General features: G+C 37.9%; 1 non-coding gene across 1 annotated transcript; it reads right to left on the reverse strand.

Moving 5' to 3' along the window:
• Window positions 1–2,629: 2,629 nt before the first annotated feature.
• LOC111813534 lies at window positions 2,630–2,737 on the reverse strand. Its single transcript, XR_002818764.1, has one exon. It is a non-coding gene; the product is annotated as a U6 spliceosomal RNA (small nuclear RNA).
• Window positions 2,738–5,047: the final 2,310 nt, after the last annotated feature.

The raw sequence follows: 5,047 nt of genomic DNA on the forward strand, positions 1-5,047 counted from the left end.
AGTGGGTGGTGAAGTGGCTTATTTCAAATTGAAAACTTATAGGGAAATCCTCCGTGTTTGTTTTATTAAAATACATCCAACAAAGACAAAAGGCAATTCAAACTCCAAGAATGCCCTTGCTGTGACACCATTTTATTTTATATGTAGTGAAGTTCTGATATTAGCTCTGATATTAAATATGGTTAATGTTATATCTGATGCATTCAGCAACTTCAAATAGCACAACATTTGTGTATTATAGTTTTGTTTACATTAAGATTGTTCTGATGACAAGCAACAGACAGTGTCTGCTACAGGAGAGTTGGAACACGCCCTGTGGTCCGAAGTGTGAGGGACAGCTTTGCTGGCTTGCTTTATTTTAGACTATCTTGGGAACAGAGCACAGAAGTTGGATGGTAGAGTTTAATACTCCATTAGTTTACTCTTTCTTCATTTCAAACATTTAAATGCATCCAACTAAACTCAAATTTTGTTTCCGGCTGCTGCTTTTCCGGGGAAGCGATTTGTCATTGGAACAAGACTCAGGTGATCCCGAAATCCTCAGATGCTGTGCTTTATTATTTATTCTTCCTATCCTTTCCTCTAAACTAAAACTTATGTCTGGGCACTTTTTAAAAAGACTACTTTCCACTGATGGTTTCCAGCCATAGCAGAGACACAATGCCAGACTGTTTCTGGAAAGACTGCCCCTGTGACACCTTTTGGCAGAGAGCTGAAAGCTAGGCAGAGGACAGCATTCAGGAAATCTTGTTCTTTCACAATTCCCCCGTGATTCTAAATGGACCAAGATTTAAGACAAAAATTCATGCAGTGTCCACCACAGTACTGCTTCCACGTTCCGCATGAGCATCACAACCGTCCACCCTTCCCAGTGGAGCATATCCACCGGCGATCAGTTGGTTCACTCCAACAAGAGGGCTAAGCCACAATACACACCCGGCCTAGTGTAACGTCCTGCATGTACAGAGACAAATCAAAGTGCCATTGGCTTGAGACGTGTATAAGGGGAGAGAGTGAGACAAATGTCTGGAGTGAAGGGAAAGAGAATAATGATGATGACAACCAGATATGCTGAGAGTATGCACAACAGGCTGAGTTTATAGGCATTACCTCACTTAATGTTCACAATAATCATGCTATCAGAATTCTTCAGATAAGGAAGGAGAAGCTTAACAAATGCTATTCAATTTTCCTAACATAAAAAAGCATATAAAGTCCTGCAGAATTCAGATCCAGAAATTCTTCATTATGTTTGCCAAATGATGTCCTTCTAACATCTACTCTTGCTATCAAAAATCCAATGCTAATACATCACTGCCTTAGGCATATTTCAGATTTCATCAGCTATCTCAGTAATGCCCCTTCTTTCCATCTGGCCCAGCATCTGTGTAAGAACGACTACACTCACTTGTCATGTTGTTATCAGGTGCCCTCGGGAGCTTCCCCAGCATCCCTGTCTCTCATGAACTACACATAACCTCCCCTGCCTTTCCTCACCACTAAGCTTAGGACTTGTATTCATGGTGATAATTCTACCACAAGCATGCAGAGCCCTTCTCTGCTATACCTCACCAAGAAGCAGGTGGAGGGGATTTGTCTCCTTTTAAATGATTTTGTTCCTAACTATTTGGTTAGGTTTGTGCCTATCAGCCTTTCTCACTGTAAATTTAAGTTACTTTTTCCACCTTTTTATTTGAGTAGTATTTTTGTGGCGAAATCCTCTTACACTATGCCAATAGCCTGCTAAGTGTGTGCTATTTATTTTTAAATATTATTATTTTTAAATAACTTAGCAGCTATTGATTCTTATGTAATTATCTGTTGATCATCTTCAAATATTAACTATCTACATCATTCATTACCTTGTACAATTATTAGGTGACATTTTGTTGTCAGAAACTGTCCTAGTTTTTTTAATTTTTCTATTTTTAGTGCTTTAAGGATTTCTATTTTATTCAATGAATTTCAGTCTAATACTCATTATTTATTTTGGGACTACATTGTCAACATTTACCCAAATGAACACTGTCAAAGTAATTTTGGGTTCTTTGGACAGGTCCTTGTCACTTAAAAGCATTCCCTTAATTTCTGATATAAATGATTGCAAAATTTGTAGCACATTGAACAAATCAGCAATGGGTCTGCTACTTATCATGAAGATCCTCACTCCTTTTAGTGGAAGACAGCATTGCTCCTGGCTGTCACTGCTTCTAGGCAGCCAGGGGTGGATTGGAGATAGACAGAGATCGATGGAGATGGAGACAGAGATAGAGGGAGAGAGAGAGAGAGAGAGAGAGAGAGAGAGAGAGAGAGAGAGAGAGAGACAGAGATAGAGAGAGAGACAGAGACAGAGACAAATAAATATTCCCACACATATACATATATCTATTTCTATGTTTTATGCTTGAATTTATACATACACATTCATATGCACAAATACAAACACTTGCACATGAATTTACACTAATGCTTTCATTTCCAAACCAATACCTTAGTTATTTCTACCTTTCCTTTTCCTATTTTTGTAAATGCAAGTATGTATACAGGATGGCTGAAATGACTGTACTAGTAACCCCATCAGATTTTAAAAAATAGCAGTTAATGTTTAGAATCTTCACCTTGACTAACTCTATACTTATATATGCGATCTGAGCAACTATATCATCCTTGCGCAGGGTCCATGCTAATCTGCCCTGTATTGTTCCAATTTTAGTATATGTGCTACCAAAGCAAGCACTTTAATACTGATGGAACTCTTCGCAAAGGTATACGTATGGATATGGTCTTATCTTTTCTTGAGGGGGGGGCGGAACTGGGGAATTGAACTCAGGCCCTTGTGCTTGCCAGGGAAGTGCTTATTCCAATGAGCCATCTCCCCAGCCCCTGAGCAACTATACCAAGAACAGCAATGTGTAATCCATAGCCCATGTCTGAATACATTTCATCTTGATCTTCTAATTCTGTACCATTCATAATGTCTTATCTATTAGTATGTTATATTAAAAACAAAATTAAAAAAGGAAAAAAATCAAGACTTCTTGAAAGCAAGCATTGATATTCAGTTATTTGTCCAATCTTGCATAACTGTATCAGTTAATGAGCAACAGATTTGACGTTAAAAATAAATTAACAATCATTGTTGATTAGCTATTCCTGTTTTGAAAATCTATAACATGTAGCATTGTATGTTACCCTCTTTCTCTCATTTTTTTTGTTTGTTTTTGCTTGTGTTTTTACTTTTCAAAATAAAATTAAATTAAAAAAAAGAGTTGTAAGTTCAGAGTATGAACATGGTCTCTGCAGCTACCCCAGACCCTTTTCCCTTATCACCATTTCAATATAGAGCTTTTATGATTTACAGTGATATTTCTGGTAGAGTATAATTGCCTGTTGACCTATATTAGTTTGCAAATAGTTTGCCTATCTCAGTGCACCTATATTATGTTAATTGCATTGAGCCACATCTCCCATCCCTCTTTGCATAAACTACAGCACTGTCCATCATATGTGAGACAGAGAGAGCAAACTGAATTCACAAGATGCCATTGATAGGCCATGATCTGAGATAAAAGAACGTGTTTACACCTTCTCACCAACTTCTACGGTGTTGCTAATTCTTGAGATGAGAACACGAGGAAATGAAAATACTGTAGATGGCTTCATACTTACATTGCCTTGACCCAGGTCATTGGGACAGTGACAGGGAATGCTCAACCATGGTTGAACCTCTCCCTCATGCAGGCTCAACCAGCATGACTTGGTCTTCCTTCTGTGGCACAAATGCTCCTCACCTTCTTTGGAGGAGTTGCATCAGACAGTGAAAATGAACTGAATTATTCCTGCTTCTCTTTCTTTTCTTTGCATCTATATGTTCATGATAATTTCATTAGGATAGAAGCGAGAGTGTATTAGCATTTTGACCAGAATTGGCACATATGTATCTCTACTGTTAATAAGATGTTAACTCCATTGTGTTAAGTTCCATATTTTTTGGATTTCATTTTTATGATTGAAATTCTATAGTTCCTACATTCTTATATCACCTGTATGTTCTCAAGGTTCCATTGACCTTCACATGTTTTTCTGAATTCATTAATTTCTCATATTCTGATTAGTCTAAGAAATATTGGTAATATGTATTTCTTCAATATAAAGGATCACTCTCCTAATCAATACTGTCTACTCAGCATATTATCTATTTGTGATTCACAGATAGGCATCCAGTCTTGAAGGTGGTATGCAGTTTGAAGACAAGTTGATACCATGAAGAGTGTTACCTGCCACAGGTTTTACAAATGTTAGAAAGAGTGACTTAGCTGAGGAGTAAGATGTTTCCAAAAACTCATTACTTCTAACCAACTTTATTCTGTTCAAAGTACTTCACCACACAGAATCCTATCCCACTCATTTACCATTAGTACTGTGCTGCTAGTCTGTAAGTTGATGCTCACAAACAAGATTTTGTGCATCAATAAAATTCATAGGAACACCAGTAAGAAATTATAGAGCCAGGGATATAGCTCAGCAGCATAAGCACTTCCTTTGCAAGCACAAGGTCCTGAGTTTGATCCCTGAAGAGAGAGAGAGAGAGAGAGAGAGAGAGAGAGAGAGAGACAGAGAGAGAGACAGAGAGAGAGACAGAGAGAGAGAGACAGAGACAGAGACAGAGACAGACAGAGACAGACAGACAGAGACAGAGACAGAGAAATTACACTCAGGTTTTCTTTTTTTCACCTTTTCTGAATTAAGGACAATTCAGGACATGGGGAAATCTATATCTATATCTATATATTCAATATATATATATGATTGTGGCTAGATAGTTTCCCAAAGCCTAACTCAGCCATAGGTGGGGCTTTTCAAAGGTAACTGGATCTAGTGTGTGTGATGCTGGTATTAAGGGTGTGTGGTGACTAAATTAGTCCACTGATCAATCTGGCAAAGTTCTGGATAGGATGAGAGGCTAAGGGTAGAAAGTGGGTGTAGTACAGTAGGTAGTTGGATAGGATATAAGAGACAGAAAGATAGTTGCTTGTAGCTAGTTGCT

The sequence above is a fragment of the Octodon degus genome, unplaced genomic scaffold (assembly GCF_000260255.1).
Source record: "Octodon degus isolate 3935 unplaced genomic scaffold, OctDeg1.0 scaffold00196, whole genome shotgun sequence".
Classification (NCBI taxonomy): Eukaryota; Metazoa; Chordata; class Mammalia; order Rodentia; family Octodontidae; genus Octodon; species Octodon degus.